Source organism: Camelus bactrianus, chromosome 31 (assembly GCF_048773025.1).
Source record: "Camelus bactrianus isolate YW-2024 breed Bactrian camel chromosome 31, ASM4877302v1, whole genome shotgun sequence".
Classification (NCBI taxonomy): domain Eukaryota; kingdom Metazoa; phylum Chordata; class Mammalia; order Artiodactyla; family Camelidae; genus Camelus; species Camelus bactrianus.
This window is the reverse complement of record NC_133569.1, coordinates 24,907,942-24,930,771: the sequence shown is the minus strand read 5'-3', so window position 1 is coordinate 24,930,771 and position 22,830 is coordinate 24,907,942.

Here is a 22,830-nt window from a genome sequence, read left to right as displayed (position 1 = left end):
GGGAGGCCCTCGTGGCGAGAGGGAAAGGAGGGCCGTGATCGCACTCCAGGGCCGGAAGCTGGGTCTTCCCGCGCCATGTCAGTGCCGCCAAGGAAAGAGAAGCTTCTAGATTGCAGTCTGGCCTTCCAAGTCATTATGGAGGAATAGTTGTCAAGGTGGAGGAGTAGAACATATCCTATTGGACAGTCTATGAGCCTGATCGACAACTTTAAAACACTGAGCCTATGATTCATGGACTTCCATTTGTACTTTTGCTCTGGGCCCAGCAACAGTCAGCGCTGGGCGCGCTCCGGGGAACCCTCCCTGCCCTGCAGCTGATTGTGAAGCTCAGCCTGTTCCTCTTAAGAAGAAAGCCGAAAGTTTTTACGCTGAAAGTTCATCCTTCCTGACCCTTCGGCATTCTTCCTAGATGTTCCTGTTTGGTCTTGATATTTTGTGCTGCTGGTAATGAAATGTTTCCAGAGGTGTATAGCGTCGTCCCAACAAAAAGACTTAGAGTGAACCAGTGGGACAAGGAACACGGACCCCGAAACACACTTCCGCCGTCAAAACATCTCCTGCTAAAGGAAGAGGAAGTGAGGTTTCAGGTGACGTGCTCAGCGGGGTGAGAGCTGACGGCGGCTCTCCAGGCCGAGGCTGCAGTCTGCCTGGATACACCTGTCTGTGCTGGGCGTGGGACTGAATGTCCATGCCTTTCCACAGGTGGTTGTCCCTGAAAGATCTGATGGTGATGGGGCGTGAGTAGAAAATGCCTCACGTGACCCCAGTGACAAAGAAGTTACTACCACTCTTGTGTGAAGAGGGGACTGCCCAATGGGCAGGAATGTCGCTACCTTGAATCTATTTGCAAATTTCCAAAGGTGGATGAGATGCCTGAAAATTAATGCAAGGGGTATATACTTACAGGAGTCATCTGGTCAGACATAAACGCATCATGACTTTCCCCTGCTGCATGTGGGAAGAGAGTGTGGCTTCCCTTTTCTCCTGCCCCAGTGCTGCCCTCTGTCTGGGGGAGCAGCCATGTCTTTCTGGTGCTTTGCACCAGCTCCTGGTTTCCGCAAGCATCCTCTGCCTGAAGGCTGTCCCCCCACATCCTTGCTTCGCCCTCGGGGGCAGAATGAACGAGTTCCTGTTTCCCTCTGTGGTCCAGCCTTCAGAGCTAAATTAACCTCACTTCCAAAGATTCATTTGAGCCAAAGCACCCTCTTTTGCCCTTTTCTTCTCTCATTTTCTCTTTGAAATCCCACCCAAATGCTTTAGCAAAATCTCTCTTCTTATTCTCCTTCTAGTCTATCCTATTTGTGGGTCAAAATCATGGTCCAAGTGGAAGGCCAGCCCACCCTTTTGAAGAATGTTAGGAATGGAAAATATCTTCTCTTATATATTTGGTGCAAAATGTGTCTTTATTTTGTTCTCCGTGGCTGGCTCTGTGCTGGTTAAATGACAGCTTCATTTTATTGAGAATCACAGAGAGTCCTGGGGACATTTTAGAAGCGTGGCTTGTCTGTTCCACCAGCCGATAGCTAGGTAAATGTTACGGTTCTTTTTTATAATACTTCCTTAATGTAAAGAGTTTTGAAATAACAGTACAGGTAAGGTAATGAAGAACTATCAATCACTAAAGTCAGGAATTTCTAATCCAAGGAAAACAGATTTCCAGGTATCTGAGAAATTCTAAGCAAAAACTTGAGGGTAGGTACACATATTAATCATTAATTTGATTTTATGTGGCAGAGATTACAATTTCCCCAGTCAATACCCACCTCTTTTGTCTTCTTTTGCCACAGGAATGTCCTTATTTTATTGGGGATAAGCATGAGTCCAGCTACAAAATTCAAATTTCTCAGCCTCCACTGCAAGTAGGTGCGACTACTCTTGACTTTTCGCCACAGGAGGGTGGGGCTTCCAGGAAAGCACCTTAAAAGAAAAAAGAACAGCTGGCTGGCGCCTTCTTGCCCTCTCACCTTTATCCTTCTTCCTGCCTGGAATGCAGACACGATGGCTGCACGCCAGCAATTATATTGGACCAGGAGGCAGCCTTGCAGTTGGAAGCCACTCACCGAGGATGGTGAAATGGAACTTTAGAAAGAGCCTGGGACTGCCTACTTTAAGTTTGTTTACGCAAGGTGAAAAACAGTCCCTGTCTCCTTTAAACTGCTGACACATGGCTTCTGTTTTAGGGAGTTCAGTCTGATGCTGGCTGATACGCTCCACCGCGCTCATGTGCAAGAGATGTCACGTTATTTTTCTTAATCAACGAAAGATGAATTTCAAGTCCCACTAAGCCAACTGGTAAGAAATTCAATCTCAGAGAGGTGCAGGGGACTAGCGTGCATACCACTGGGCTTCCGGTTACGCCCAGAAAACGTGGTGAAAGCTTCTGATAGTTGGCTCATCGGGATGGTGGCTAAGATGCCCACCCAGAGGGAGGAGGGGAGCTGCTGGGGCTGCTGTGGGCACGGAGGCAGCCAGGGCAACGCAACCCAGCCCCGACAGGTGCACCCAGCGGCCCTGCCTTCCGCTCCTGCCAGTCCCCACAGGTTTCTAAGAGATGCAGCCCCAACCTTCACCACCCCTGTGACTCACGGCTCTCCCTAGAATCACGGTATCCCCTTGTCCACAGACCAGCCCTCTGCCTTCATGCCTCCAAGCGCCAAGCTCTCCCCCCCCCCTCTTCTGCAGGACACTGTATTCTCACCCTTGTGAGCAGGGCCTCTTCCCTGAGGGTGGGGGGAGGCCTGGGGGAGGACATCACCCCTCTGAGAAGGGGTTTTTCTTACCTTGTCCAGTTCACTTGCCCGGGAGCCTCGTCTGGGAGAGGGTACGGCTTTCTCCAGATTCACAAACGAAGCAAAAGGAGCAGGCTCTCTCCTGAGATCCTGAAATCTTCCAAAACTGCCACAAATGGCCACCCCAGCCTCCTATGATGCTGTCTGCTCCTGTAGCCACAAAATATAGGAAAAATATAGAATGATTAAAAGGGTTAAAATCTTAGAAAATCGAACGATGACACAAGGACAGAATTGACCGCCAAGTGGGAAACCAAAGAGCTTTAAAATGCAAGGACTTAGATCTTAATGCGGGAGAAAGATTGAACTCAGCGCCTGCAGGACGGGGACGGGCCAGTGTCTTGACGTATTTGACACGAGTGGCGTGGCTTGTGAGAACAGCGGTCTCATTGAAAAGACAACTCGCACTCGTGCCTGTCTGCCTTTTGCTTCAGGAAGTTAACATTGTTACAGCTTTTACTACATCACCGCTGAGCAAAAAAGGTAGACACAGCACACAGATACCAGACGTCTCGTAATCTGAAGTCAGGAATCAAGAGGTGTTTGACGCAAGGAATGCACGTACGACAGTCCATGTGAAAATCTCGCTAGGACCTCTGGCTTGAAATGGAGGAAGATGCTTTACCTCTTGAAGATTTTAAACCGCTGCTGAGTGAGTCTAGGCAGGGGTGCATCAGGCCCATTTCTAAGCATTCTAACACAATCAACACCTGATGCTCAACTAGCCCTGCCTCTGTTTTCCCATCTGCGAAATGGGCATGGAGCCATTGGCCTCCGCCCCTGAAGAGGCCTGATCAGCGCCAGTGACTTAATGCACGTCGGGCTTGATGGAGCGGGGAGAAGAAAAAGAAAAGCCACAGAGACGGGCTGTGTCTTTGCCGCCCTTAGAGTGAGGGTGGCCGTCTGGGGCCCCGGGGGTGCGTGTGAACTCACAGAGGTCACGTTCTGACGGGGTGGCTCCCTGACGTGTCGCCTGCCGCTCACACCCGCCCGGGGACGGGTTGCAGAGTTCAGGCATGTTTGGGTTCGCGGCAGGTAATGACAGTTCCACAGCCTGTGTTGTTGAATTCAGAGCCAGGTTTTGGGGCGTTCACCATCTGATTAATTTTCCCTCTGACTCACTCCCCTGCTTGGAGAGCCGAGATTCAAGTCTGAAACACCAGAAACTTGAATCCCTTTTTTTCCCCCCCAGGCAAAGCTGTCCATCCAGCAGCCTTATTTTCTCCCAGTGCCGCCCATGGCCGCGCTGCCAGCAAGCCCACGTGGGGTCCCCCTGAGTCAACTGCTTCCTCCTGTTGTGTCTCTGCAGCCACTCGATTTCTTTACAAGGAAAATAAAAGGAAATTAGTCAACAGAATAAGCTCGCTAACACAATGCACTCGAAGACTGCAAGTCAAGTCATGGCTGAGTCAGGAAATCATCTTCAACTGGTGCTTTTGGATGAGGGAGAAATACACTGAAGGAGAACGCACTTGATCTCTATAAAATGGGTCTGAGTTGTCAGGCTTCGGCGGACGGCTGGGTCCCGGGTCCCGAGATGCTGCCGGGAGCACCCCCGCCCCCTCATCCCACACAGCCTGTCCTCGTGGGGTCTGCTGTCCCCTGCCCGCGGGGCGTGCTGAGCTGTAGGACACGTTAACACGAAAGGACAGAAAGTTGCAGAGAAAGCTGGCTTCCCTGGGCTCAGGCCTCCCGGGATCTGTAAGCCCCTGGGCGGCTTCTGCGCTCCGTTCATCCCCGCCCCACCTGCACAATGTGCCGTCTCCCCTTCCGGGGACCTCGGGGCGCACCGCTCCCGCGGTGAGAAGGGCTGGGCGGGGGTCAGCCACGCGGCAGCCGGGCTGGCCGGCTGGGGGCTGCCTGGCGTGAGTTAGAAGTACAGACACCCGGGTGACTTAGGCGTAGGCAAGCCGGGCGTGTTTAAGATGTCAGGGAGGGGGACGGATGCTGGAAGGTTGAGAAGAGCCCTGAGAGGTAGGGAAGCCGCCGGGGCCTGCCCCCGGCCCCTGACCCAGGACCAGGTTTCTCTGGACCTGGAGCAGCCGTGAGGAGAGGGCCGGAAGTGCCTTGGAGTGAGCTCCGCCCACTCGCTACAGGGAGGAGGGAATCTTCTAGAAAACGCTTGTCCCTGGTTCATTGCAACCCACGCATTTGCCCACCAGATCCCGCCACTCGCTGGCTGCAGCCAGTTCCCCGGCTGATGGGCGGGGGTGGGGGGAGCTTCCTTCAAGGCACCCCCGGCCCTCTGCTCACGGCTGCTCCAGCATCCGGGGAAACTTGGTCCTGGGTCAGGGGACTACCCCCAGGGAGCCTGCACAGCCGTGCACCTTCCGACCAGGCAGGTACCGAGGAAGCCGGAGCGGCGGGCTCTCCGGAAAGGCGCACGCCTGCGTTTGCAGTGTTTGCTGCTTTCCGTGACGCCGCCGGCCGCGCCTTGGTGGAAATCCGGGCGGCAGCTCGGTGGCAGCACCGTGCTGGGGACCAGAGGCCGCGGGAGCTGCTGATGGGAGACAACGTGCTGCAGTGGTTAGGGAGCCAGGCGTGTTAGCCGAGCCATTGTTTTGATCTAATTCATTTAATTACATGTTGATAGAACAATTTTGAATCATAACTGGCCTTAAGAGCTGGCTTGCAAAACCCTGGAAACTTAACCAGCCAACTCCCTGCTTCCTTCCCATCCCCCTCTGCCTTCATCCCCTGCGCCTCCGGGGCCGCTTCCGCAGCTCAGGACCCCACGCGCACCCGCGCCAGGCTTGGCTTTGGGGCAAGAAGGAACCGCCCACCGCCCGCAGAAGAGCTCCCACGGCTGCCTCGTCCACGTGAGGCCACGCCGACCTCAGACGTGGGCCTCGGCCCCCGCCTCCTGCTGTCTTCTGGCGGCGGCTCTGCAGAGTCCCTTGTGCGGCTCCTCTCACCTCCGGTGACAGAGCAGGTGGGACTCCTTCCTGCTCTCGGTCTCTGTTCCTCCTTTTCTAGAGACACGGGGGGCCTCTGTCGTCAGGGTGGGCTGGGTGCCCCGCTGAGGCCCTCCGCTCTCAGTCGCCGGTGCCACCACGGAGTCCCGCCTCTGGGCGGGGTCAGAGGGCGAGTGTGGGTATGCGTGCGTGTGTGTGAATGTGCGGGCGTGTGGACGAGTGCGTGCCCAAGTGTGTGTGTGAGTTCGTGTACGTGAGAGCGTGTATGTATGTGTGTGTGTGTGTGGATGAGTGTGTAGTGTGTATATGCGGGTGTGCGACCATCTGTGGACATGTGTGTGAGGGCACGTGTGGACGAGGGGGTGTGTATGTGCGAGTGAGGCTGTGGGTGTGCTGTCCCCACCTCTGGCCTCCTCCTCTCTCGGCCGCGAGCCGTTTTCCTTTGGCGCCACCCTCACCTCACATGGTCCTTGCAGAGCTGCCAGCCGAGGTGGCCGGGACCCCTGTGAGCAGGGAAGGGTCATCGGGGCTGGGAGGGCTGAGCCCGCCTGTGGCCGTGGCCGCGGTGGCTGGGCTGGGGGAACATGAGGCACGAACAGGGTCCCGCCCTCACGGATGCGGAGTCTCGAGTCCCGGGTGGAGGGCTGTGAGACACAGAGCATCCGTGGGGAACCTGCTGCTCGGCAGAGGGAGGAGTGGAGGTGTAGTTAGGAGCTGGCTAGCACTCGAATCGTCTGGCAGAGGGAACAGGGATGCTGCGCCGGGAGGGGAGCAACAGATCTGCAGAAAGCTGGGGGGCATTAAGATGCTTCCTGAGATCTTCAGGGCTCCCCCAGGAACCTGGGCTCGCACAGCTACTTGCCACCCATGGTCAGCATCTGAGAGGGGCTAAGAGTCAGCGGATTGTGTCCCTGGAGGAGGTGCAGGCTTCTCTGCTCAGGAGCCAACACAGCAGGGATGAGGTGGCACCAGGAGAGACACCAGCCCCCAAGGGCTTCCCCAGTGCTCCCAGGCCCGTCCCGCCTTGGGGCGCCAGGTCCATGCCAGCACTCCGTCCGTGCTCAGGATACGCAGGGACTTCAGAAGCCCTGAACTTTACAGGCAGGGAACAAGAAGCTCATGTTCACGGCTCCCTGCACAAGGCAGCAGGCTCCCCGCAGTGTGTGTGGTCCGTGTCCCTGGAAGATGCTGTGAGCAAGGACCCTCTGTGCCTGCCCTCTGACAGGCTGCGGGAGGCGTGCAGCTCTGAGAGGCAGCGGTGGTGGAGGCCGGGGGACCGTCCCATCCCACACCTGTGCCACCTGCATGGCCAGGGCTCCCAGCCACCCCGTCTGGCCCTCAGGCCCTCCCCGAGATGCGTGCTTCCTAACGCCATCTTATAAACGCCTTTCCTGCTTCAGTCAAGAAGGGTGAGGAGGGCTGTTTGCAAATACTGGCTCAGTTAAACAGCTGTGTTGCAGAGGGACCCCTGTTGTCCCAATGTGGAACACCCCTTGGCTGCGGCTGTGGGAGGAGCAGGGCACTGGGCTGCTGCTAAGAGCCAGAGCCTGCAAGGACGCAGACGCAGCAAGACCCCTTCCCCACGTCTGTGTGTTGGACCGACCAGGAACCAGGAAGGCGATGGACAGGGATGCATACAGAACACAAAGGATCCCACGGCATCTGAGAAGCACGTGTGCCTTACGTTAGCAAAGCACTGGATTCTGAGCACTTTTTATGTGCCAGACATGTGCCATTGCATCACCGAACCATTACAGTCCCTGGAAAACTATTTTAAAAAAGCCACCAGTATCCCCGGGGGGTCAGAAGACTCCCACAACTTAGGGGTGGCACCTGAGTCACCTCCGACTCACAAAGGTGACGATGTAACGGGTGATCAGTGAAGGAGGCAGAAATCAATTGGGAGTCGCCCCCCCGGGGGAGGGGGCACGGGAATCTGCACTTGAACCTCCACCCCGGGGGGCTGGTTGCACACCTTGGCGGCACGACCTCTGCACTGTGAGACCTGGTCTCATGTTTACCCGCGTTGCCTGGTGTCTAAGGGACGCACCCCTCTGGGGTCCTGCGCAGCCCCACCTGACGGGGGAGCGGCATCTCCCAGCCCCGCCGCCCGCAGCAGTGCTGGGGCGCGCTGCCAGGTCCTCTTCGGCCTTTCCTGGGCTCCGTGGTCTGAATGTTCGTCTCACACAGGCTGCTGGGTGCGGAGCAAAGCTTGATGAAATCCGCTGCCCCTGAACGTGTTTCCGGTCGTCCGGGGTGAATTACGGGGAACCCCGGGGCGTTGCGAGAGCCTTTCTGTTTGCCCCTGGCACCTGGGACGCTGGGCAGGGAGCCGCCCGCTGCCCATCACACCGCTTGTTTTGTTCCCAAAGCGAAAGGAACAGAACGTATAGGTGGACAGACCTTCAGGGGTAGCCGTGTCAGTTCAGACAGAAACAAGCCATCTCTGACACACTCGAGCACCCGGGGGTGGGGTGCTCCCGGGGTTACCTTGTTCTGTTTCTGTTTGTCAAAGTCCCCGTTCTCTGGATGGAAAACACACCTCCGAGCCGGCCTCCCCTGGGCAAGGGGAACAGCCGATGGGGGGAGAAGACACAGCTCAGATGCGTGTCTCACCCCACGTGGGGATGGGGAGAGGCGAGCAGCGCGGGCGGCGGCCGCCGGGTCTCGGTACCCTGGGCTGCGTCCCTCTGGCTGAAGCCTCAGCACCACAGTGACCGCCAGATGCCTCTGTGGCCTCGTGGCTTCTCTCCATTCTCTTTTTCCTTTTTTTTGGTTCTGTTTTCCTTCCAGTTTTCTCTCCCAGCTCCCTCCAGCCACCGCTCCTGCCCAGCAGCGTTGGCTGCCCGGGGACCACACACCGGGGGCGGGGACCCCGCGGGGCCGGGGCGGCCTCAGCCTTCCCCCGACGGCCTCACCTCTCCTCCCGTCGTGTGTCCATCATGGGGGCTCCTCACTTCACCGCCACAATAAGAAGGATTTCATGTTGCCTCTGTTTTATGGAGAATCTGTGAAATCAAGGAAGTGGCTTGCCCCTGGCTACACAGCCAGCTAGCAGCGGAGCTCAGCCCCTACCCTGAATCACGCCGGGTCAGAATCTTCTTTTCCCTTACCATGACTTCCCTTCCCCTCTGGCCCTTTGACTTACTACCCTTCTCACACAAACTGCGGTCCCTGCCCATGGCTGGGAATCGGACACTGAGCAACGCATTGACACAGCAATTCCCAAAAGCACTTTAGATGTGGCCTTGGGGTCCTTAAAGGCTCGGGGCGGGGGACCAGCAGTCTCTCCATTCTCTTCCACTGGAACTGGCTGGATTTGGCCGCTTGACTCCCCTGTGGGTGGACCCTCCTTTGCTGATCAACTTCAGGCTTGGGGTTTCCTTTCTGCCCTCGGCCTGTCCCCAGGCTGCCCATGCCTGCGGGCAGGATGAACTGGCAGTGAGTTGCTCAGGGGCAGAGTTGGAAGGGAAGGCTGCCGGGGAGAAGCAGCAGGAAGCGCGCCCAGGCTGGGTCATCGGGCGTCCTGAGAAGGGGCTCCGGACTTGGGGACTTGGAGGTGAGGGTGGAGCTCAGGTGAGAGGCGGGGGGAGGTGGCTGCAGCCTTCTGGGCCTGCCTGCACCTTCCCCCCTCTGGCGTGATGGGTGAGGCGCCAACCTGGGAGTCCACTCAAGATCTTACGTTGGGAAGGCCACTCGAGAGATGCTTGGTTTCCAGTTGTTAACCTTTGGGAGCTTAGGGGGCCAAACTAAGGGTGTCCTGGGACTCTTCAAATATGTGTGTGTGTGTGTGTGTGTGTGTGTGTGTGCATGGTGGGCCCCGAGTCTGTCGCACGTGCCAGTTTCCACGATGTAAAGCCTCCGTCATGGCAGGGCACCAGCTACCAACACGATGTCACCAAGCATGGAGTTGGAACGAGCTGCGTGGTCGTCGCCGTTGTGAAGTGTTTCCCCCAGACAGACACCACAGACACAAGAACCTGAAAGTCACAGAGTACGCGGTGTGGCGAAGCAGAGGTGGCACTCGGTCGGTATTTATCACCTAGTGCTTTAGTATCATTTATTTAATTGTAAGTGTATACGCTGTAATTTTTAGTAGTGGTCATGCCTAACAGCTGGTCCCCAAATTCGCAAGCATTTGGCAGGCAGCTCCAGCACACGGATGCCGGCCAGCCCAAGCCGCCCCGGGCCTCTCTGGCCGGCTCTGCCCGGCGGCATGGGGAGCCCCTGGTGCTGGACCCTGTCCTAAGGAAAACGAGGGGCTGTTTGGAGATGGAGACTATTTCACGGGGGTCCTCGTGGGTGAAATTTGCCAAAGAGCCGTGGGAGGCCCGCATGGGGACCCCAGGCGCCTGGGGTGCGGCTTAGAATTTACTCGGGGAACTTTTAGTTTTATTTTTTTAATTATGATATTCACATGCCTGTCCATTGCTGATCCTGTTAATGACATTACAGGGTGCAGTGCGCTGACCTGATGGGGAGAGGGGAGGCCTTAATCTTTTTCTAAACGCTTCGAGGCGTCTGTGTGTGCACTCGTGAACATACGCGTATCCGTATATGTGTCCCTGTTTCTGGTGTGGAAGCTGACGGCCAGACTCCGCTGAGCAGGACTGTACCCAGGTCGTCACACCGCAGAGGGGAACAGAGACCTGATGGCCGTAAAGCTCAGCCTCGTGGGTCCTGCAGGAGGGCTGGGGTGCGGTTGGAGGGGCGGGCCCGTGGGTTACCTGGGAAGGGTCGTCACAGCTCGCAGGCGGTGGCTGCAGTGTGCTTAGCGGCAGAAGGTTATGTACATTCATACACATAAGTACGTGTTTATATTATATATACTTATATACGTGTGCATATGTATGTTTGTGTGTGTATACACACACACACACACACACACACACATAAATATACACCGTCTCTATTTAATGAGCTGGGAGAAGGTTCGGCTTTGGGCACCTGCTGGGGTCACAGGTTTGTCCAGGGGCTTTGGAGCCTCGCCAGGCTGTGCTTCGCTGCCTCCTTTGAAGGAGGGGCCCTGGGATGCCTCATGGGGTGCTGCCCTGCTAGGGCTGGCCCCAGATCTCTCTTTACAAAATGCACCCCCGCCCCCCGCCCCCGCTGCTGGGGTGGAGCCAGAGCGGGCGTCTCGGAGGTGGGATTCTAGAGCTGCCCTCCCTGCAGAGGTGCCAGGCTCGGCCCGGCTGGGTTTCTGGTCTAGCAAACCTGAGGGCGCCCTGCCCTGCCTGAAAGCGGGCATTCGTCTAGAGTGTTCACAGGAGCAGGCTGGGGGCGGGGGCGGCAGCTCCCCGGAGGCTGCCCAGGTTTCTGGTCCTTTCCAGGGGAAGGGCCCCGAGGAAGAAGGCATTGGACCCACCGGAGTCCACAGCCACTTTCCAGCAAAGAGCTGTGGGGTCAAGGAAACGGCTGTCTCCTCTCTGTGGGGCAGGCAGCAGGGTCTCGGGAGCAAACCTTCCCTCCTGAGGCCTGGCCGGGCCTGAGCTGCATCTGGGGCTGAGAAAGCAGTCCTGCTGTCCTGCCCAGAAAGTGAGAATGACTGAAAAGGGGGCCGGAAGTCACCGGAAAAGCAAATAAGAATCAGATCAAGGAATCCTTTTTTTTTTTTTTAAGTGAAAACACGGCCTGTTTAATTAAACTGTTCCTTTTTATAATTCATTGAATCTTATCACAGGTCAGTATCTTCATTCTGTTACCTTATTAGGTACATTCACTAGTGTTACCTACAACTTCATATAAAATTAAGTAAGAATTAAAAGCACAGATAACAGACTTGCAGGCGTAGTGAACAATCTTACAGTTACCGGGGAAAAGGGGTGGGAAGGGATGAACTTGGGAGTTTAAGATTTGCAAATGTTAGCCACTGTATATAAGAAATAGATAAAAAAACAAACTTCTTCTATAGAGCACAGGGAACTACGTTCAGTATCTTGTAATAATCTTTAATGAGAAAGAAAATGAGAATGAATCTGTGTATGTATGTGCATGACTGGGACGTTGCACCAGAAACTGACACGTTGTAACTGACTGTACCTCAATTGAAAAAAAAAAGCAGAGCCAGGAACACAGTCGTGATCTGTGTGAGAGGGTTCACCATCACGCACCCTGGTCCCTGCGGGGGGACAAGGAGGAGCACTGGCAAAGCCAGCGTGGGTGGACGTGGTGCCCTCGGGAGGTCCTGCCTGGTGCACCGCCCATCGGTCCCATCCCAGCACTGGTCACTCAGCTGAAAGGCGGTGGCAGAGCTGGGCCAGTGCTCCGGGTAGCACTGGGGATTCTGGATCTATTTTAAGCCACGTGTGAACTTAAATAAGGCAGTTCCCCTTTCCCTGACTGTTCCTGGAAAAGGGACTGTGTCTGTATTGCCAGCTTTCCAGGGTTCCCGTGAAGAGTGAGGCAGTGTCGTTTACACATTTTTGGAAGATGAGGCGAATGACATCTTGTTGTTCTAATAGGCCACCATATTTACAAGTTCTTTTCTTTGAATTATTATTCTTGTTTGGCTGGTTTATTTCATCTGCAACTCTGAAGGTGAATGATTTTCTCTTTCACGATGGTTTTGGCCCCAATTTTGTTTAGCTTCATTTGGTTTTTATTTTATTTTTTTAAAACTTTTTTGTATTGATTTATAATCATTTTACAATGTCGTGTCAAATTCCAGTGTAGAGCACAATTTTTCAGTTATACATGAACATATATATATTCATTGTCACATTTTTTTCTCTGTGAGCTACCACAAGATCTTGTATATATTTCCCTGTGCTACACAGTATAATCTTGTTTATCTATTCTACAATTTTGAAATCCCAGTCTGTCCCTTTCCACCTCCCTCCCCCTTGGCAACCACAAGTTTGTATTCTATGTCTATGAGTCTGTTTCTGTTTTGTATTTATGCTTTGTTTGTTTGTTTGTTTGTTTAGATTCCACATATGAGCGCTCTCATATGGTATTTTCCTTTCTCTTTCTGGCTTACTCCACTTAGAAGGACAATCTCCAGGGACACCCATGTTGCTGCAGATGGTATTGCATAGTCTATGGCCACATCACCCTGAAGGTGCCCGATCTTGGCTGATCTCGGAAGCTAAGCAGGGTCGGCCCTGGTTAGTACTTGGATGGGAGTCATTTGCTTTTCAAAAGAGAGAGAAGGGAACTGGTTTGTCTGGAGCGTCCCCTCTGTCTCCATGCTGTCCCAGAGGTCATGCCTACATTATCTTCTTTAACCACTTTTCATAGGAATGTCTGTAAAAATAATGAAGGGTAAGTGGTGGTTCTTAATTTATCTTCTTGCAGGAAAAAGTAATCTCTTGCTTGATTTGTGGTTACAAAACGCATTAGAACAATTAAACTGTATTAGAATGTCCAGGTCTTCTCTAAGCATGTTAGGTGCATCCATTCTGACTTTTGGAAGTTTACTTATTTTGTGTGGAAGGAAAATGCAGGTGGCAAATTCTTACGCATGGATTCAAAGAACAGTCACAGACTAAGAGCTTCATTCTCCTCCCCTTTCTGTCCCCACCGTTATTTATTTGTCTTTCAATGCTACAGGGTTGAAGTTCCCTTTCCCACATTACACCTTCAGCTAGTACTTGAAGGCTTATTTATGTAAATACCGTTAACGGCCAGGACTCCTTGTAACCGAAAACCGGACCCCTCCGTGCATCGTGATCAGCAGTCACTGGCCAAAATAACAAACCAGCTTCCTGGAACACGTTTGCTTAGAACTGGCAAGAAACGCCCCAGAAACATTAGCTTGCCCTCTGCCTCCTCCTCGTACGCACGGCCTGACCTTTGAAGATCAAACAGTGCAGCACATACGCCCTCCACCCCTCCTGTTTGTCATAGCTCCGCGTTGTCACCAGAGGCCCTGAGCCAACCAGGGGTTGTGTCAGAAGAGTACTGGCTGAAATCCCCGGGTTTTTCTACCCTTGTGACGCTGGTGCAGAAGGACCCCCTTCCCAATGATCTGGGGGGCGGATGACCTGCTGAGTTTTGCTGGAGTTTGGCTTTGCCAAAGTCAGCTAAAATAGAGGCTTAAAATCAGTAAAATATCTCGTTTTCCTATATGGGGCTAACGGTACACAGGGAAGGAGGGGCAATTTAAATGAAAATTCAGAACCATTTGAGTGTTAATATTAATGAAATAATAGTAACAGTAATATGGCTAGGGCCGCATAAGAATGACAAGGCTACCCTGTCACTTGCTCCAGGAGACACACTTCCGACGATGCAGGAGTCAGAGGAGGGGCGAGCTCTCCGGAGGGTCCCAGGCAGCAGGCAGAAGCCCTGCTCTTCGGGTATCAGGATGTCCCCAGCCGTTTCGCATTAGCTGTGAACTTGGGGGGCTGCGGTCCGGACCATTTTCTACATTAACCCAGGGCCACTGCAGGGTTTCCTGTGTCCGCCTTCAAAACGCAGACGAGACACCGTTAACACACGCTCGCATCCTTCACAGAGATTCCTGGTCTCTCTTTGCAGCCCTGGTCTGCTCTGTTGGCAACATGCATGGAAGTGACTCCAAGATTCTGTTCTAAAAAAATTCTTCAGTAAAACTTTTCCCATTAGGAAATGCATCTAACCAAAATTCCAACCATGGTCGAGAGGGCAAAAATAATTACCCTGGATCGCAGGACCAGCTGAACATCTGGGCTGTTACTGTTGGTTTGGGTCCAATACCAACCTCCTCGCCTCACCACCCCCCCCCCCCGCCCCCAGAACCCCTTGATTCGTGTGCCCTTTGCTGGGAAGGACGGCAAACGCCAGGTGCCTAAGCGCTGAGCTGTTCCATTCCAGGACGCGTTCCTTTCCTCGCGGTCACTGATGCCAGGGGAAAGTGGAAAGGGCGGGCCTGCAGCCTCCGGTGGGGACGCGGTCCAGAGACTGAACTGGTAACTGTCCTGCACTTACCACGAATAGCGTTGCCATAGCAACCCAGCAGAAGGACACGCAAGACTCTGGTCGACCCAGGCAAATGGATCTTTAAGGGAAAAAAAAAACAAAAGAGACGTTGCTTGCAGTGACCTTGTTAAATTCTACCTGGTTTCTCTCTGCTGGGGCGGCAGGAGCTGTAACAAAACTCATTTCTCTCCCTATCTTTATGTGTCAGACTGACAGGGGCCCCTGTGTGCGTCGACACGAGCCAGCTACGCAGCAGCGCCCACAGCTGAGTCTCACTGCATCTGCGGACTTGTATTTCCAGACCGAAACCCCAGGAGCTGGGTTTACAGAGGGGTGGCCAGCTGCGTAAGTTCTGGTTGGCTGTTTCTCATCTGTGGAGCGGCGGCCCCCTGGAGAGACTGGACCATTGAAACCTTATCCTTACCTAAGGAGCACCACCAGAATTTCCCTCTGGCTGGGGTCTCAAATACCCCGGAGGAGGATAAGAAAAGGATTTGGACCACTTGCCTCAGCTCTGAGACCAAAATGCTAATAAACGAACCAGGCCAGCGTGTGAGCTGCTGGCATTTCAGGAATGCACACGCCGGGAGTCCAAATGCAGAGAGCACCTGCCTCGCTGAGTGTGTGTCGACCCCAGTTGGCAGGGTTTGGGTAACCGAATGAAAGCGGCAAACAGAACCTTGCTTTTCTGTTCAGCTTCGCGTAACAGGGCGCGTTAGCTGAAGGCTGTCACCAGTGAGTTTTGCCATACGAACCTCTTCCCAAGAAAAACGCTGTGGGCAGTTTCTATTCTGGGGGAAACTTCTAAGGAATAAAAACCTCTTTTGGGTGTTGCTCATGCTATTTAAGTCAAGGGAGATGTTTTAATTAAGAAAAAAACAGGCAGCCATTTGGTCATATTTCTACTCACTCAAAGCTCAGGTTCTCCGCCAAGTCTCGGCTGTTGCTCCTGGCTCAGGCTCTCTGGCCCTGTTCTTGGGGCTTTGGGTGAGGGGCTATTTATGCTACTCGGATGACGCCAAAATGTATTTCTTTTTTCAAATGTAAAAATGCCTCAAGTTCATGGAAAACCAGGAAAGTGCAGGAAAGGAATGAAATAAAGACCACGCATACCTGATGCAGAACGTCCCAACCCACACGTGGCGACTGTGCGCGTGCGGGGCGTGAGGCTGTGGAATCACCAAGCACCTTCTGGTTGAGCTGTGGTGACAGCCGGGTCAGGAGAAGAGAGCACGGCTTCACTGGCGTTGCACAAGCAGCAGGAGTGAGGCCCCCGGTGAGGCTGTTCGGTGAAGCCAAGTGCTCGGAGAGTCTGCTTTCATCGGAGGGGACCAACAAGCCACAACTGGGCGCTTGCCTGGGAGGGGTTTCTGGCTCCCAGGAAGCTGAGCAGAAAATATGTGGGGATGCTGGACTGAGGTCACAGAACCTTCCCCCCACAGAGGCCACCAGGGTTCCAGGTTTCCACCAGAGACAAGCCGTCACCCTCAGGATCCTCCCGCGTTTTGCGAGGTGGATGTGGGAAAGGCAGGAGGGCCCATGAGATGGACAGTGATGGCTCCCCCTTCCACGAGCCCCTGGGGCACCCTGTGGATTCAGGACTGACCACCAGTGGCCTGCGTGGGAGGCATAGGCTGGGAGGGGCCGGGGGGCCCAGTTTTCAGAGGGAAAGCTCCCCGGAGCTTCCTGTCTGCCCTCCCCGCAGGGCCCCCTCACATCACTTGGGCCCAGTGGTGAGCTCACCGGCTTTGTGGCTTAAAGACCCCTGGTCTGCAGCTCCAACCTGGCTCTGCTCCAGGCCTGAGAGGCGCATGTCCAGCTTCCTTCTGGCCATCGCCATTTGGTGTCTGTGTATACGGTGGCCAAGGCTAAATGCTGGCCCTCCTTGCCACACCGCCCCGTCTTCTGCCGTCCATTTCTTGCTGATGGCAGCTGTGTCTAGAGGCTTCCCGTCTCACCTCTCACTCTCAACCAATCATTGAGAAATCCTTTCAGCTCTACCTCCAGAATGTACCAAGAGCTCCGCCCTTCCTGGATTACCACCTCCTGTCTTTACTCAGACATTCACTCCCCATGGGACCTGTTCTGACCACCTTTTTAAAAATCACCTCCATCTCAGTTCTTCCCGTTATGCTTTCTTTTTGCTTTTCTCCGTAGCTCCACCAACTTATCCCATAGGTGTCACGCGTCCCGTCCAGAGGCAGCCCATTTCTCTACCCCTTGAATCTGGGTTAAGTCTGTGACTTCTTTAACCAATAAACTATGACAGAAGTCATGCAACTTCCGGGCTAAGCCTTGAAGAAGATTGGCAGGTGTGGCTTCCTCCCTCATGGAAAACTTGCTGGAGAGATGATTTCTACTAGAACCTGGCCTCCTTTCCGTGGGAAACTCCAGCCTCACGCAGAGGCCACGTATGTGCTTCTACTTGACAGCCCCCGCTGAGCTCCCGGCTGCCAGCCTGCACCAGTTGGCAGCCATGAGAGTGGGCCATCTTGGGCATCCAATTCCAGCGAGCCCCTGGCCACCGACGACACCAGTGACGGCGTGTGGAGCAGAAGAACTGCCCAGTGGAGCTCAGGTGACCCATTGACTTGTAAGTGGTAATAATATCACTTTTTTAACTCACCAAGTTTGGGGGTGTTTGTTATGCAGCAATAGATAACTGGCATGAATGCTATGAAGTTTACGTGCATATTATGTCTGCTGTTTGTCCTCTGTCTCCCTTGACTGTCTCACGGCTCGAGTGTAATCCCTGCAGGGCAGAGGTCTCTGTTTTGCTCGCTGATGTATCCTAAGTACCTACACCAGTGGCTGGTGCTTCACAGGTGTCTCTGGAACGAATAAATAAACTGTTGGTTTGGGCTAATTTTTTGTTGCTGTCATTACTTTAAGGGAGGATTCCTAAAGTCATAATTTACTCATTTTTTAAAAGTAGGATTGAATATTAAATTTCTTTTTTTTCCCAGAATTTATTATGTGAATATGCCATTTTCCTTAATGATGTGGGATATTATATTAATATATTTCCTAAACTTGTATTTCTATTAGATACCCGACAATTTCCAGGGATCACTCTTATAATGAGCTACACAATTTGATGTCTTTTTTGGGGTGGTAGGGTTCTTACACGGTTTTTATTTTTTTAATTTAGAGGGGCCTATCTATATTTATCTTCCCATTAAAAAGTAGTTTGGTTTTGGGGTTTTACATGCTTCATAAAATGAAGTGATTTCTTTTTATATTTTGGAAGAAATATACACATACACAACATTGGTATAATAATAATAATACAAAGAATATGAAAAAGAACAGCCAACTCGAGCAGCCTGCCCTGAGCAACTTCTCTTGAATGAGCTGTTCTGGGAATAGGCCTTCCCTTGAAGATGATTTTTAAGAAAAGTCAAAAATACGCCAGGTGCTATAAAATTACAGACTACAGCTCATTTTATTCAAAGAACTGTGGAGCTATGACACAAACAAGAAGGGAGGAGAAGGACTCTCCTCGACAGTGGCTCTCCTTGCCCTGCTGGTTTCAGAATAAGGAACCGTGGAGCTTCCCCTGAGCCCCTGGAGGGGTTTTGCGTCTGGAAACTGTCTCTCCAGCAGTGAGGCTGAGCTGGCTATTTCGTAGCTGCCTGGGAATTAATTTTGCAATTGACCAATTTCATGACGTTGGGGAAACTCACCTCCAAGGCTTTGCTTCCCCATCTATAAAATGTCAGTGGTTGTATTGCCGGCCTCCAGGAGCAATGAGATCGTCCACATGGCCAGACACTGATTAGCCCAGACACTGATCGTTCATTAAACATTTAGTAGCTGTTGATAATTTCAGATCTGGTATCATCTGATTGTGATTCCATTTTCTCATGACTTCATAGAAAGGCTATCAATGATGTTAAATGGTAGCGTTTTGATAATCAGATGATCTTTTATGTTCTTTAAGCAGAAAATAAAAGCCAACGCAAACACAAACTTTCAAGTTCATTTCAGAAGGCTCGAGGTCTACACTAAGATCCTGTAGCTGAGTACACTCCTGCTTTTCCAGCAAGCTGGTTCTCAGGTTTTAGAATGATGGGCGGGGGAACTGGAATTCCACTTCCCAGGGAACCTGGGGCTGTAACGAGTGTCACAGTGCTTCTGATGCTTTAGATCCTGCCTTCATTCCTCACTCCCCACTCCCCCAACACCCTGCCCTTGATCTCCTTCAGTTGTGTTTGTATGGTTTCTTGTGTGTTGTCTGCACTGCTGTCCTCAGGTTTGTCAGCCCCTCAGTCCCTCACCGGGGATGGGGAGTGCCCACCTGCAGCACCACACGTGCAGCCCGCCTGTCCCGAGCACCCGCGGGTGGCCCGGGGTCTGCGGCTGCTCTGACTAGCGTGAGGCTGTGCAGCTTGGGGGGCTTTGGTCTTCTGCACCCCCAGCCGTTGATGACACCGCACTGCGGTGAGCAGATCTGTCTCCCTTGCTTTTCTCACATTCCCTGGGGGTTTGTGCTCTGAGCCTTCCGAGACCTGGCCTTACTGACTCTCCCACTCTGCTTTCTGGCTTTCCGGTCCTACCGTTTGTCCCTGGACAAGCACGCCCAGGCCAGGTAACACGTTTTCTGTGGTTGTCGAACACCAGCCCGGTCTGGATGGAGAAACCCAAGGGGCCGGTCTTCCCTCCACACACACCCTCTCCCCTCAGGTTCCAGAAGCATCACTTGGCTACTCCGCGGTTCACAATCTCTAATGACTGTCCTTGGCCATAGAGTTAAGTCTTAATTTAATACAAACCCAGTTGGACCTTCAAAGCCATATAGGGCTCTAGCCTTATAATCACTGTCCTGTTCGCGTTCCTGGTGAGCTGGTTGCCCTCTTGGCTTCCTTGACTATTTCCTGCCCATTCCTGGTCACTTTTAAGTGGGGGGTGAGCATTTAAGACTTTTTGTTTCCCTCAAAATGGACCCTTCACTTTAAAAATGGAGCCATTACTGGAGTAGTCAACTTTCTGGAGTTATTATTTCCCGGAGCACAGTCACTTCTCACAATCTTTGGGGTTCCCTTCACTTCAGAAGAGCCCCTGCAGAGCCAGCTCCGTGGTTTTGAGGACGCTTCTGTGTAAATAGCAGCCTCTGTTTTCTGCCCCTCGAGGTCCTGCTCCTGTGTCATCCACGAACACGTCTTTGCACTCCTTGCCCAGGGGGAGTACAGAAGGAATTGTTTAAATAATCCTCACAGGCATTTTTACGTACATTTTTCTATGGTATTACTATTGTTAACCCAGGCACGGCTTGGGCACAATTTTTTCCTAAACAAATTCATCACAGACAAACCAGCCTCTCCTTGAAGACGGGACATTGACTTGCTTTGCCTCTTCCAGCGGCAAACAGATGGGAAATGGATTTGGAAGGTGTCCCACGGAGCGACAGCCCAGGCTTCTTCCCTGGAACCTGGTGTGTGACCCAGGAGGGACAGATTCCTGGATGAGGAGACTTGGAGCCATGGAACACAGCCACGCAAACCACCCAGAGGGGCGAGGCTCTGGGCACAGGCTCTGGGAGATCAGCTCTACAAAATACGCCGTCAGTGTCCCCCTGTCCCCACACAAGAGCTCGAGTGGGGCTTAGAGCTTCTGCCTGAGGCATGAGCAACACTTCCCCAAAAGCATTTTGTGTTAAGTCAAGGGGTCAAGCAGAGAATTCCCAGTGGCGGCTGCTTCTCCCAGCTGCATGGGCGCCCACCGTCCCACCTCCCGCCTCCCTGAGCAGACCGGATGCTCTGTGTCATCGGATAAAACATATTCTAAAACGACTATTGCTCAAATTTCCCTCCAACATTTTATTATGAAAAATTCCAAGCATGCCGAAATTTGAAATAATTTTACCGTGAGCACTCGTTTCCCCACACCCTGAAACACCATCTTGCTGTACAGTACTTGCTTTATCGTCTACCTGTTCCTGTTCATCAGTGTGTCTTGGTTGTTATTAAACTTCAGGGTAAGTTGCAGACACAAGTTTGTTTTTGTCACTGAGCAGACCCTAGGGGGCCTTCCCGGAACAGAACCCCACCCCCCACCCCCGCCACTACATGTCCTCTGCCTGCCTCTTGTCTGTAGAAAAACTCTAGTCTCCTTGGCTTCCTGTAATTCCAGAGAGCGCATTTAATCAGAGGAGGGAGAAAATGCAGAAAGACAGGGAAACAGTCAAGCAGGACGAAACAGTAATAGTTCAGCCGTTAGACAAAATCAAGGACCGTTCGTTTCTCCTCAAGGGCCGTAGATAATATTCCGAGCCAAACCTTTTGGGCTGTTTTACTGAAACCCCCACCAGGTGGAAGAAGCATGTGGACTCCAGACTGTCTGGAACCAGAAGGTTGATGATGTTGGCTCCCGATGACCTCACGGCCAACCAATCAGAATGTCCATGAGCTGATCGCCCAATTACAACCCGCCTCCCTCATCCTGTCGTTAAAAGCCATTCCCTGGAAGCCTCTGGGGAGTTTGGGTCTTTCAAGCACTGGCTACTGGTGCTCCTTGCTTGGCGCCTGCAACAAATGTTGCACTTTCCTTCACCACAACCCAGGGTCAGTAGGTTGTCTCCGCTGCGTGCATGCAAGTGGACTCAAGTTTGGTTTCATAGCATTTCCAGTCATGGTATTTGATTAATTTTAAAATTTCAAAAATAATTTTTAAAAGACATGCGCTCTTATAGTTATCAAGCAAGGCACAAATAAAAACAAATTGGGGGACGGGTAGAGCTCAGTGGCAGCGTGCATGCCTAGCACACACGAGGTCCTGGGTTCAATCCCCAGTGCCTCCATTAAAAGTAATAATAATAAATAAATAAACCTAATTGCCTCCCTCCTCCAAAAAAAGTGATAAAAAAACAAATTGAAGAATGCAAACAAAAATGTGTGCTTTCTCTTTGAAGGCTGAGACTGGCTGTCCTTACAGAAGACAGGATGATTAAGAAACACCTTCAGTGGCCACTATTAATACTCGACATCTACAGGTGCCCACAGGCACAGAGAGCTGGGAGCCACAGGCTGGGAGTCCGGGGTGGAGAAGGTAGAGGGGGATGGCGGGACAAAGGGCACGTGGCGAAGGGGCAACCCAGGAGGTGGCACCAAGAACAAAAAGTGCAAACTGAAAACCAGGCTGGTGGTCCCACTGAGGCTTCACTCTGAGAGGGGTGGGCATATGCCATATCTTGGAGTGATTCTCTGACCTACATACTGAGTGACACAGAAGTCTGCCAGTTTTCAGTGAGGCTCAAAGCGGAAAGGAGCTCTACAGAAGGTCCAGGATGAGGCCCAAATGGCCTGGAGTTTGTGCCACACAACCCTCCACGTAGGTGTGTCTGTGACGGGAAAAGATGTCTTGTGGCGTTTACAGCAGACCACAATAAAGGAATAGACCCCCTCGAATCCGGAAGCCAGATCACGCCATTTATAGCAGAGAATTACACACCATTCAAATACCAGCCCCGAAGAGGCGGTGCGGCCCTGGTGGAGGTGGAGCACCTCGCCACGTGGCCAGCACTGCCCATCATGAACTTGGTTCTGTCTGATTCACCACGTCAAGGCTGGGTGCACCAGATGGCACTCCACTATGAGCTGAAGGTGGTGCTTCTGGAACCGGGCTCAGGCTTGGCCGGGGAGCAGATTAAGCAGCATGAGTGTGCACTTCGGGTCCCTGTGTCACCCCCGACGGCTGCACCCACACCTCTCCCTCAGCTCACACCCACGGCCCGATGGGAGACTCCTATGATCGGCTGATGGAGGAGGAAGAACTTGATTCACGAACAGAAACCAGTAGATTTGTTTGTGGGTTTGGGCCCAGAAGGGGCCGCTGCTACACTTGACTGCACTATTAGCCCCATCAGGGCAGCCTGGAGACACAGCGGCGACGGGTAATTCTCCCGGGGGTCGGAGTTTTGAGTAGCTTACTTGGAAATTTACCTTGTAAAGAAAAAGAAGTAGCTTGTAAGAATATACACGGAGCCAGGGGCCACTTTCCATGACTTGGCTTTCGGTGAGCAGCATCAGGGGAGTGATTAGAAGACTGGTCCCGGGAGGGCTGGAGGGTAGGCGGGCGTGCAGACCCGTGGGCGTGACCATGAAAAGTGAAAAACGCTGAGTCACGTGCTGACACGCACCAGAGAGCATTTGTCCCACAAAGGGCTTCAATGACCCATTAAACGGAGGACTGGCTGGCTGGCGCTAGCCAGACTCTGATATGGGCCC